Source organism: Mauremys mutica, chromosome 8 (assembly GCF_020497125.1).
Source record: "Mauremys mutica isolate MM-2020 ecotype Southern chromosome 8, ASM2049712v1, whole genome shotgun sequence".
Taxonomy (NCBI): domain Eukaryota; kingdom Metazoa; phylum Chordata; order Testudines; family Geoemydidae; genus Mauremys; species Mauremys mutica.
Window position 1 is genome coordinate 13,371,792 of NC_059079.1, and position 13,437 is coordinate 13,385,228.

Genomic DNA, 13,437 nt, shown 5'->3' on the forward strand with positions numbered 1-13,437 from the left:
CAATAATGACCTTGTTAGCCTTAAAATCTATGAATCTATGACTCAGGGAAGTGTGATTCATTACACATCTCTGCACCATATTTTATTAATTTAACCCAGATGTGCCAAGAGAAGTGAGAACTGCCCCAATTCAACTCAATGGAGTGTTAACTCTGAAGCTTAATGGTGCCAATTTACATTTCAAAATGATAGCTACTTCAATGCTAATCATTTCAGCAGAAACATCCAGCTCTTCTGGGATTGGGAGAGCAGTTTGAATAGAGCACCACCACTTCCACCCCTCCTTCCTCACAACTTACCTCTTGCCTCGAGGCAAGCATGTATACATGTCCTACATAAACAGGCCCATTTTCTGTACATAAAACAAACAGTTTCTATATAACAATTCAAATAACTCAACAGATTCTGAGAAAATGAAGTTTCCAGTGTTTATACAGATCAGATTTTGATGGATATGATCCCGGAAAAAAAGCAATGCTTAATTCCAAAGAACGGAGTAGCATTTGTTTTCCCAAGGTGCATACATACCAGTTTGCATTTTTGCTGTGCCGTTACTAACGATAGCAAACTATTTGTGCCAGTTCTTTTAATTTTATAAACATCATGCTTGACTTTCTGAACTGGCTGCTCTTAGCATACTGGCCACAGTGGAGAATGTGGTTCAAAAGCTTAGCAACTGTGCACATGTTAATAGATTGCAACAGGGACCATCTGTTTGTTATGATTGTATAGTGCCTACCACACTGGGACCTGGATCTGTAGTCATTACTGCAATATAAATAACAATATGCTCCGAGGGTCAACTCCTGCCCTTGCTTATACCAAGGTTAATACAGAGTAGCTCCATTGAAGTCAATGGTGTCGCTACCCCAGCATAAGCATGGGCTGGCTTTGGTCCATAGTACTCAGAACTCCACTGCTGTGGATCTATGCTTGTTAACCAGTTAGTCTCTTTTAAGGCTGACCTACACTGACATGCATGAGAATCAGCTTGGTCCTTTTTACAAGTGCTTTAGCAGCTGGTGGCCTAAGAGCTGTTTTGATTAAATAAATCACCTAACTGGAAAAGTCTGAAAAGCTGCAGCCTGGGGAAACTCGACCAAGCCTTTTTTGGTGATTTTTAGGGATGGTCTGAAAAATGAGACAATTGTTTTGCTATTATAGTCAACATTTTGCCTATAAAAACAGGGTATCCCTGAAGTTACCCTGCCTTGAAAGGTCTGTGGCAGAGGAGACCACAAAACCCTCTTGTACGTTTGTCAATTTGGATCACATAAGGAAGCTGTTGCTCTCAGAAAAGATTTTAGTATGTGCAATTTTTGGAATGACTGTCGCAAAAGCTACTTGATCTGACAGGGAGTCTTAGTTAAGGTACAGGCTTAAATTTTCAAGAGCCCAGCATTCTGCTGGTGCAATAGCAGTATAGCACTCAACCTTTTTGCACCTGTTGTGAATTACAGGTACAAGAATTAGCAGTTCAGACCTCTTACGTGCCAGAAACAGCATCCCCTTCAAATATAACAACAGGTGTAGGGGGGAAGCACTGAACTTTCTTAGTCTTGGAGTGCTTCAAGCCATGCCACTAAAGAGACACATATGAGAGTTAAAAGGTTAATCTGCCTGTTTCCCACTCCTTGCAATCCATTGTGGATTGTAGCCAAAGAAAGGTGGATTTGGCATAGTTTGCTTGTCAGTGAAAACAACCCTCCTCTCCACTAGTTTTCCCCTGTAGTAAAATACAGGCCTTTTATTTCAAGGGGAGCCCTGGCAAAGCAGGCAGAGCCCTGGAGGCCCAGGTGAAACTCGCTTCCCCATTAGAATTTCACTGCAGGATGCCACATACCTGAAGAGCATGCTGCAGCCTGGGGAGAGAGGGAGGAAATTGCTGATTTAGGTATGATGGCAGAGTCCCATTCCCCTGCACTCTTTCTTTTTACTGTCCCCTGTTATTGGGAGTGTGGAGAGAATGGTTCTATTAGAATATTGAAAAGGAACAGGCTTCTTTTTAAAGCAGAACTGGGGGAGGGGGTCCTTTATTGTTTGTGCTGCCTCTGCTGCAAAGCATTGTGGGAGCCTCAGAGGGTATAAAGCCCTGCTCCAAGTGGCAGCTGAGGTGATATCTTTGCTGGGGGTGGAGTTGGCTGGTTGGTTTTTATTCTTAAACAAGAGCTGGTTGTGTATAGGGTTTTTCTTATACTTATATATGAACTTTGGGATCAAACCTCTTGTGCTCTGAATTTGAGGGGTGTTTTTCTCTTCATTTGAAAGTCTGTGTTTTAACATGCCCAGATTCCCTTTTTGCTGCCTTTGAATCTATATGAGTTATGTGAGAAAAATGAGCCATGTCCCAGAGATCAGACTAAAGCATAGATAGCTCAGTAAAGACAGCAACAAAGCAGGTGATAGAAATAGGAGATGAAACTCTACATCTTTTCATTCCTGACTGAAACTGCTTCCCTACTGGGATTGGAGTAAGATTAAATAAAAAGCATGAAGGAGAAATATTTTTTTAAAAAATCTGAATTCAATGGAGTAACTACAGTTAAGTTCACTTGCAGGGAAAGAGTTTTTCTTTCTGTTCTTAGGAATTTTTTGCAATTCAGCTTGCAGGTCATGAGGGCCTTCAAAGGACTGAACTGAGTAGAAGCAAAGATGGTAGTTTAAGCTTCCCAGGGAAATCTATCTGCAGCTGAATATTGAGGTGCTATAAAATGAACTAAGGAAATATAAGGCAGTAGATGATATCACAATACACTCATTGCTTGATCAGTATAGCTGGATGCATAACAATTTGTGAGCCAATTAACCTTTTCATAGGTGTCCTATATACCACAAACCAAAAAAGGGAAACAGGGTAGTCTAAAAAGAGCTGGGAAAATTGAATGTGCGGGAGCTACCAGTTTCTGTGTAACAAGTCCCGCCTTCTTAAATTGCTGTAACCATGAGTAAGTGGTACTCTGCATAAACTACTCCCCTGCAAAGACATAATAGGCAGTTCTTATTGTAGCACTTTTCATCAGTAGATCTCAAAGTGCTTTATTGAGAAGGTCAATGTAATTTATCCCCATTTTACAGGTGGGGAAACTTAGGCACAGAGACTTACCCAAGCAGGCCAGTGGTTGAGCTGGGAATAGATCCTAGATCTTCAGAGTTCTAAGTGAGCATTCTATTCACAAAACCATGCTGAGATGGAAAAAGAGAGCCTCTAGTAGGGTTTTGGGTGCCTGACACAGTTTATCTTTTACCTATAGAACCCTAATAGGGTTTAGCTACTCTGTGTTTAAATATAAACTTTCTGGTGGTTTTCCCTGAAGATATGCTCCTTGTCTCTCACTAAAGTAAATTCCATGAAATAGAAATATATCATGTATGAATTTGATGAATTCCTCTAAGATTTAATGCAATTCTGGAGATGTTTTTATTTTATTTTATTTTTGTCTCCTGTTTGTGACTCTACCACTTGATTTATTTTTCTTAGTCTAGATATCTCCTATATATGGTGAAAAAATAATTATAAATTATTATTATACATTATAATTATAAATTAACAGAATACTACATCTGCCTATGTATTTTCAATGGATTGATATTGTAATTGCTTCAATATCTTCTACAGTAAATAATTACAAAGTAATGGAACAACACAACATTAAAATGAAATACTTGTGGATTCACCATTGGCTTGTAAGCTTGTTGGGGCAGGGACTGTCTTTTTGTTCTGTGTTTGTACAGCCCCTAACACAACAGGGTCCTAGTCCCAGTGTAGGCACTGTGGTTACAAAAATCATAAATTGTATTAATAACAACCATCAACTTTCCCCAACTCCCACTGACATTAATGGAAGTTGATTAGACACTAATTGTAATTCCAAAATATTTGTGAGCAATTGTCAAAGTTAGACTCAGGACTCACAATTTGTCAGACCAGTCTGTTTTATTAGCAGAGGGCTTGGCTAATAAAACAGATAATCTGAGCACCATACAAGACACGAACTATCTTATTTATACAGATAAAAGGGCACAAACTTAACAAGATAACAAAGGAAGCAGAATCTGATAAGTTTACCTGGGCTAGACATGCATATCTTATTTCCTTACTAACTATTACCGATCTCCTGTTAATGTCCCACCATTAGCTTAAGTGGACCCATTGTTTCGTACCTTAATGTTTCTCTTCCTGACAACTATATTTCAATATTCCTTATTTCTGCTTAAAGGAACACACAACATTTCTTTAATCCATTCTTATTTTTACATTATAATTCATTCTACTTTCACACTATCAAACCCAGTGCCATCCTTGTTTCCTTTGTTGTGTGAAAGAAGAAAAAAGAGCATGCCAGAAATGAATCCGCATTGCGGAAACCATTCACCAAAATTCTTAATTATCGGATCATAAGTATTTACAAAGCAATAATAGATGAGGCACAATATGTATAGTAACTGAGTAAGTTACAAGAGAAAAGATTTCAGTATAGTCTGTACCAAACAAAAATCTAACTATGATCACAAGCTAACTGTAATTTAATAGGTGACTGAAGTAAATATTGTAACTAAAAAAAAACCCAAAACCCTATCAAAAGGAATATTTAAAAAAAACTAACAAGTAAAACTGCTTTGACCCTGACTAGCAGCCAAAAAATCAACAAACTATTTACAAAAAAAATCCATATGTGCAGAAATCGGTAAAACGAACAATAACGTCTTAGCACTTTTCATCTTCAAGTCCTTTACAAACATGAACTAATGAATCTTCATAACATCCCTGTGAGGTAGGTACACTGGGCACCATTAAAAAGCAAGCATTGACCAAGGCCCAGTACAAATACCATAGTGTGGGGGACATGGAAATACCACACGAAAGTCAATAGAGTGGAATGGAATTTGTTTATAATTGAAGGGCAGCCTTTATAAGTGCCTGCCGTAGTGCGCCATTTTATAGATGAGGAAACTGAGGCACACATGATTTTTGCAAGGCTGCAGAAGTCAGTGTTGTAGCCAGCAAGGTTTGAACTCAGGGATTCCTAGCTGCTGCTAGCATGGTCAGACCACTTGACTTAACTCTGTCAAAGCCGCTACACTGTGTCGTGCTTGTATACCGTTTTTCCATAGTTGAAATGTAGGGACTTTAATAAGTAAAATGAAGGGTTGAGCAATGCTGCTTCTCTTGCCAGCTCACTCTTTTTGATGGCTGAAACTGTCTACGAGGTAGATTGTGGGCAATGACTTTTTTTTTTTAATTCTGTGAATGGTCTTGTGGTTAAGGCACTGGCCTGGGACTCAGGAGAGTGGGTTTCAATTCCAGGTTCTCCCACAGATTTCCTGTGTGACCTTAAATGCAAGTCACTTGGTGCCCAGGGCCTAACTGTTCATTGCCCTGCTCCTTAGAATCATAGAATCTCAGGGTTGGAAGGGACCTCAGGAGGTCATCTAGTCCAACCCCCTGCTCAAAGCAGGACCAATTCCCAGCTAAATCATCCCAGCCAGGGCTTTGTCAAGCCTGACCTTAAAAACCTCTAAGGAAGGAGATTCCATCACCTCCCTAGGTAACCCATTACAGTGCTTCACCACCTTGTGTAGTCATTAACAGTACTAAGATGGTGTAAAATGCTATTCTGATTTGGTAGCACTTTGCACTTTTGTTTAAGCAACTAAAGGTGCATGGCAGCAGAGTCAGACCTTTAACGTCTTTGTGTCTAACTTCTTGATCCATCAAATAGAAACAAAATTTCCTTTGGCTTATCTATTAGACCGTCAGCTCTTCTTACTATGTCTTCTGAAAATGCCTATCATAATGCTGCCCAAATCACAACAGAGGCCTTTATGTGCTACTGAAATAAAAATAAATATAATAACAATCACTGCTGGGAAAAGCCCAGAAGAGTGGTTCTTTCAGTCGACGATCCTTGGAAAATTTGGGAGCCGGTATGTTGGACCTCTTTGTGCACAGTTTTGGGCCACCATTCCCCTCTGAATCAATGGAGAAATGAACAACGGCATTACCTCTGAAGAAGAGAATGTCTTCTGAGCAGCTCCATTAGCACGGGCCCTTCAGAGCTCCTGTAATATGGAAAGTTCTGAGATGGGTCAATGGTTGACGAGGGGTGGAGATGTGACTGAGTCTGATTTGGCACTTCCCACTTAACCCACGTGGAACAGCCAGTATTTCAACAACAGCCTGTGGTGTTAGGGAGATGAAATAACAGGTGAGTGGGAGGAGGGTGATGGGAGAAGAACAGGGAGCAAACAGAAGGGCAAAGAGGAAAAATCTAAAGAAACATGGGTAGAATTGACAAGGTGTGAATGCTGTGATTTTGGTGCCTGACCTTGTTGTGAGCCCATTTTGAGCACTTTGCCTCTGCCAAACAGAAGATAAATGGCCCACTGCTGTGATCCTTGTTTTCATGGTTCCATATGACTATAACAGGAAGGGGGGAAAGCCGTGTGTGTGTGTGTGTGAGAAATATAAATAAAAGAAATACGAGGCACATCAGAATCAAGCAACACATGGGAGGAATTAGAAGTAAGAATTTAACAACACCCGCCCAAGCATGAAAATCATACATTAGCATCAGGCCATACCATAAACACTCCCAAATCTGAGCTCAGGGATTGCCAGAAAAAACAGAACATCTCAAAGAATCACTCCACACCAGAGAGCCCAATCCAACTCCCATTAAGTTCAGGGGAGTTAGTTCGGTCTACAATCCCAGGATGGCTAACTGCATTCAGACTGCTGGCTTCCAAGGGCAGTATATCGTGATGGCTCATCATGTCAAACATTTCTATGGGACATCCAAAAATAAAGCCCAACTCAAACAAGGGGGAGGTACAAATGGAAAATAATAGAGCTGAGAGAAGAGGGCAATGCTAGATGGAACATTTTTGAACAGAGCAGGAAACACCCCTCCAAAATAAAGTGTTATATTAAAGATCAGGTCACAAAGCACCATAGAAAGGGTCCAATTCTACGTGGAGGGGGGGGAGTTGCACAAAAAGAGAAAGTCGGACACAAATAGCCTTCAGCTTTCCCTCATATTTAGCTTTTTTTGTAGTTCACTGTATCACAGTTCAGGGCAATACACCTGTATTCCCCGTCCATGGTCCACCAAGGACACCTACTCTTAGGCTTTTGGCTCCCTGGTCATTGTGTCTCTTGGGTGGGGCATGCATCTCTCTCCCTCCTGACCGGGGTATTTCCAGGCTACACAATTCTCTGCCTACACTGTGAATTCCCTAGCAAGTCAAACTGCTTCTTCAGGTCTGCTTTGCCTTTTCCTGAGAGGCCATAACAGAGTCATTGTCCACAGTTAAGTTGCCACACAGCTCTTTCTAAGCAAACACATTTATTCTTAAGGTAACAGCTTTACAGAGAGAACATATTAAAGCAGTAGAAGAACCCCCAAACATACTAAGAAGCTTGAACAGTACTTCAAACTCCAGATGGGCTTTTCTGTGGTTACACATTTATAACACCTTTTTTTTCTGAACAAGAGCAACCATGACTAGTTAGTCCCATCCTTTATACCTGTGTTTCTCAATGACTGGTTCATGAACCAGCACTGGTCCCTGAGATCTTCCTGACCCAGTTTAGGAAGATGGCAAGCCAGTCCCTGGTAACAAATGGGTTGAGAAACACTGCTTTATACAGCCTGGGTCTTTGATCTGGGGATAGGTCATTCATAAACAATGGACCCTTCCACAGGCCGTAACTTTAAAAGTGCAGGTCTCGAGGTAGAAATGTGCACCCCCCTCTTTCCAAATATTTCCTAAGAAACCTACTCAACCAAAAGCTCTTTCCTGCTTAGCTCATTGTTTAAAAGAGTCGCTTGAAGCTCATAACACTTCCCAGGGTTTACATTAGTCATGTCTCCCCCCCAAAGAAGTTACATCTAATCCCCAATAATGCAGAAATTTTTGCCTTTTTTAATACAGTGAACTCTTAAAATACTTCAGCTTAATTCAATAAGGTTTAAGTTAATTCAACAGGATTTGTCCAGGATGTGACGTTTCACTCCATATTCTTTATGAAAATATGCTTCTGATATGTATGACGTAACTGAGATGTACTTTATGCAAGATGCCTCGTGTGAGATACCATTGGAAAGGTTATGATTTACTGAATGTGATTATCCAATTTGTATGAATGTATCATTTCTGTATCTGAAGTTAGGAATATTAACTATGTATCTGTATTACTTTGGGTGTTACTCCCAACCAGCCTTTCAGGTACAACAAAGGAAAAGCAAGATAGGGCTAATGGGCCATTAGCAGAGACAATGGACTGTGAAAGAGCTCAGTCTTCCTGTGGATGCTGGAGACAGCCTACGGGCAATGGCTGTCACAGCCATGCAGAGACAGGTCTAAGTCGCCTGGTACTGCATACCCCTTCTTCCCTTTTGGAATGCCAGTGGTTTTCCACTAGAAGACAAAGGGTTCCCACCTTACACAAGAGCTATATAAGGCCGGGGAGTGACATCATAATGGTTCTCCTCTGCTTCCCCACCCAAAGACACACTGGAAAAACACCTGGAAGCACGAACTGAACTGAAGGGAGAAGGGTTGAACCCAAGTTGGAAGGGCATCCAGGTTGTGAGTAATAATAACAAAGGTTTCAAGCTGGAGACCAGTGCATCTGCCTTTCAAGGCTTTCTATAATCTGCATGCAGCAATATCTACAGTAAGCAATTACTATTTGTAACCAATTTCTTTAGTGAAACAAGATTAGTTTGCGTGTTTGGTTTTATTTGCTTAGTAATTTGCTTTGTTCTGTTTGTTACGCCTTTTACCACTTAAAATCTGCCTCTTATAGTTAATAAAATTTGTTTAATTATTAAACCCAGTTTCTGTAATTTCTAACTGGTGGAGAGAGGGGGTTGAGAAGTTGTGCATACCTTCCTCCACACTGAGGGAGGAGGCGGATTTTATACTATATCTTTGAGTCTTCACTCCATGGCAGGTGGACACCAGTGTGCTGGGGCAATTCCCTTAAGCTGAGCCTTCCCAGAGCTGATCTCAGTGTCTGTGTCGTTCTGCAGCTGGGTGTGGTCCTGCCTGTGTGTATGTTGGAGGAGGCTTAATAGCTGACTCAGCAAGACAGGTAAAAAGGTGCCCAAGCTGGCATAACAGGCAGGCTCAGTGGTTTCTCAGCACTTCAGGTGGTATCTCGAAGGGGATATTGCCATCTCTCTCTCACCATGTGTGTGCACTGAAGGACATTTCTCTACATCTGGTAAATAGGGGTAGTGTTTAAACCATAGACAGGTCCACACCTTTGTCAGAACTTGCAGAGTTTTTGTGTGTACACAAGTCATGTCCTTTAGCTGGTCGTTCCAGAATAAATTGTCAGGTTATTGCCCCACAGGATATATTATATAACATAGATCAGAGAATGGTCCCAATTTAGGAAAAAACTAAAGACAATACTTAAGTCCATCCCTATCCAGAACAGCACTTAAGCACATGCTCAATTTTAAGCATGCTGTGGGACTTAAACACATGCTTTAAATTTAAGCATGTGCTTAAAAGCTATTCTAAATAGGGATGACTTTCTGAATTAGAGCCATCACTCTGGTTAGGACTGTGGGACAACGCCTGTTCCTGTCCTTATGGTTGGGGATCTTTTGACAGTTCCACTGGGGAAAGAGGGCTATGCCAAGGGGATGTATCCATCCACAAAGTCCTGCTTGTGGCTGCTCCCTGCCAACACATCACCATGGGCAGGTGAGGGTAGGGCCTGGGTAGCCCGGGTGGGAGGTAGGGTTGACACTGCTGATTCCATTGCCACACATATCCGCACACAGGGCCAACCTAAGTGCCACAGCAGCCTCCACAGAATGGCTTTGCAGCTGGTCTACAATGTGGATGGGATTCCTTACCCCTGCTCCCACAACCGTGCACCCACCCAGCAACTCAGAACGGGAGCTGGGCTTTGGATTTGCTGCAAAATTAGAATGAATAATATATGTCTAGAATGGCCGGATTCGTACAACAGCACTTCACCACATTTTTCGTAACTTATTCCTCCTGTACAAAATATATCGAGCAGTATGGATTGTTTATATGACTTAATAGGTTTTCTCCATCTCCAATCAATATAATTCTCTACATGCAACACACTGTTGTGGAAAATTGACCACACGGTTGATTTTGGATCAGACAGCCTGAGGCTCCTTTATTGATCACACAAACGTGCATGCCTGGGGGAGTCAGCCGACCCCCCCTCCCCCGACAGATAAAATGCGAGAGCTTATATAGGATAAAACCGCAACAATTACATATACTTTCTGAAAGTTTTACATCCATATAAGGACTAAAGCAAAGCAAGCCTTCCTGTTTTTCTTAGATTTGCCCTTTGTGGTTTCTTGCTTTGTCACCGGGCATCTATTAATCATAGTCTGTTACAAAGGTTAATTCTACTTTTATAATTTTTACAGTTCTGCTTTTTATGATTTTTCTCTACCCTTCTCCTTTTATCTTCTCCTCTCCCCTTGCCCCTCTTCTAGCTTCAGGCCATACTATACAAACTGCTTAACTAAGTTTAGGCCCTGACCAATTTTTCCTCCACAACACATACATGAAGAATATCATCTATATTGGATGTCTCAAAATAAAGTGTTATATTCACATAGAGTATTCGTGCCATATCTGCTCAATTTCCCCCAGGAAATGGCATTCACCTCCAGGGTATATTTGACTATTAGGTTTTGTGTTTGGATTTCTGACTGATCTTAAGGGTATATTCATGTAATTGGCTATTCTTCTAAGCCCCAATATAAAGCTCATTGAAGTTCATGGAAAGACTCCAGTAGGCTCTGGCTCAAGCCCTTAAAGACGTTCCAAAACATTGTTCCAGCAAATATTTGAAATAATTAATACTTGTTATTTTGTCTCTAAATTATTTTTTTGGGTAATATAGTGCTTGGTTGTGTTTTGTTCTGCTTTGTTTTTAAACATCTGCATTTTGTTAACTGGGCTTTCTTTGGTCAAGCCAATCTCTTTCTTGCAGAGCTTCCATGACAAAGTGTGCGAGGCAGGTGGCACTTGAAATCGATACTTTGTGGAAGAGAACAGAACACTAGATGTTTATTCTAAGGCTCTCAGTAGCCAACCAAGCACTGATGTTTTTCCAAATTTCAGAGCTGTTCAATAAAGATCTAAGAATAGAATACCATCCAAAATGTCTATGCCACAAAAACAGAACCAATCACTAAGGCTTTGTGGGAAAGTATGTAGAAAGAGGAATAAATATCTCTGACCACCATCAAAGGAATACTCCCTGACATATATCCCTGACTCTGGAACCATTAGTGAAACAAATTAAATACAAGAAATACAAACAACTGACAACATAGAGTATGTGAATGTGAATTCGCCAGCTGTAAAGCTGGGAGTTTGGCTATGGATCCAAACCTCCCAGAAGTCCAGGGATGTTCCGATCCAGAGTTTTGGTTTGGGCACATCTCTAATATATGCAGCCACATGCAGTTGTAACCCCACACTTACCAGAGTGGCTCTCTTCCCTGTTTCCCCTCTAGTGGCCGGATCACATATCGGTTTAGGTGTCTGCTGTTGGCTTTGAGCTAACAGAAGTGGGTCTTTTAGCTCAGGCAGTAGAAGCTCAAGCTTCTAGATCCAGAGGTTCCAAAATTGACTACACTGCCAATGACTCACCAAGGGGTGTCGCATCACACAGTAATTTGGGGTGAACTGCATACATAACTCATGGATAATGCAGACATCCCAAATTCACACCAGTAAAACCTCTATACCAAATTATACCACCACATAGTATCAGCTTCCTCCTGCCAGATGCTGAGTGCTTTGGGAGATGAGGTTGCCGGACACCTCATAAGATTACTGGGCAACTTGCAGTATTAAGACCTATCTCTTATTTTATATTTCAACTATATTTTCTCTGATGTTTCTTATCACATGATGCTTTCAGAAGCCACAGCATGTCCATGAAATGTACAGTATTTGAATTTACCTGTAACTCTCTTCCATACTGTGAATATCTTATAACTTTGATTAGATTTATATGCTCAGGTAACCTGTTAACCTTCTCATCCTGTCGCTGGATCTTTAGAAATAAGTAGAATTCAATAATAATTGGGGTATATTTTGAGACTAAAACGATGCCAGAGTCATCTGGAACTGCTAAAGTCATCTTATGGGAATGGTTGGGTCATTACACCAATTGAATCTATTTCCCTATGTTAAGTTCTCCTCACACCTTCTATGGGCCATCTTAATTATCACTTCAAAAAGTTTTTTTTCCTCCTGCTGACAATAGCTCATCTCAATTGATTAGACTCTCCCTGTTGGTATGCATACTTCCACCTTTTCATGTTCTCTGTATGTATAAATATCCCCTGTCTGTGTGTTCCATTCTATGCATCCGAAGAAGTGAGCTGCAGCTCACGAAAGCTCATGCTAAAATAAATTTGTTAGTCTTTAAGGTGCCACAAGTACTCCTGTTCTTTTTGCGGATACAGACTAACACGGCTGCTACTCTGAAACCTTATGGTTTCTGTTTATTTTCCTGTGCCACATGTCCCAGGCATGCAACTTTCACATCTTTCCTTGAAAGAAGCAGAAAGCTAAACTCCACAACCTTTGCGCATGAATTGCAACTGAATCCTTGACTGTTGATTTTGCTGTGAGTCTCAGATTAGCACCAGTACCATCAATTATCCATTTAAAGATACAGATTTCACTAATGGTCACAGTGTAAATATTTACAAAAAAATAGTTTTCACAGCTGACTTTTAGTAGCCACTGTGCTTATGGTATCACATAAACAGGAAGGACAATTACAAGGATGAAAAATGTAGCACAGGAAATAGGGAAAATTAGAGACCTAAAATATTGAATCCCTGCAATGAGATTTGATACAAATTATATAATTATTCATTTACAAAGAATCATCTTTCCCAGTTTCTACAGACATCAAGCTAAAATGAAGGAGGCACTTGGTACTACAACACTATATTGAAATATATAGTTATGCCTTTTAACCCAAGTAGTTAGCAGGGTCTTGCAGATCATTTCTGTTAGGAGGAGAACTTGATGACTGAGTCAGATATTTCTTGATGCAGTCCTGCTAGTTTATAGAAAATGTACAAAGTCCTGTTTTGCTGAATATGGTAAGAATCAGACAAGAGCAGACAGTTTCCTTGCTCACTGTTTCAAGCCTCCCTTTCCATCTAGCACTCTGCCCAAAAAGCTTTTTCTCTTAGTTTTCTCTCAGGGGCATGCTATAAATACTTCTCTGGCTGTCCTTGGCTTTCTGCTCCCTTCTCTGTTCTCTTCGGTCGTGTTTCTGGCTGCATCTCCACAGAAACAAAACAAAACACACACACAAAAATCCAAAAGACTCAGCCCTGTGCATTTGAATTCAATCTGAGGGAAACTCCTCCATCCACATAGCTCAGC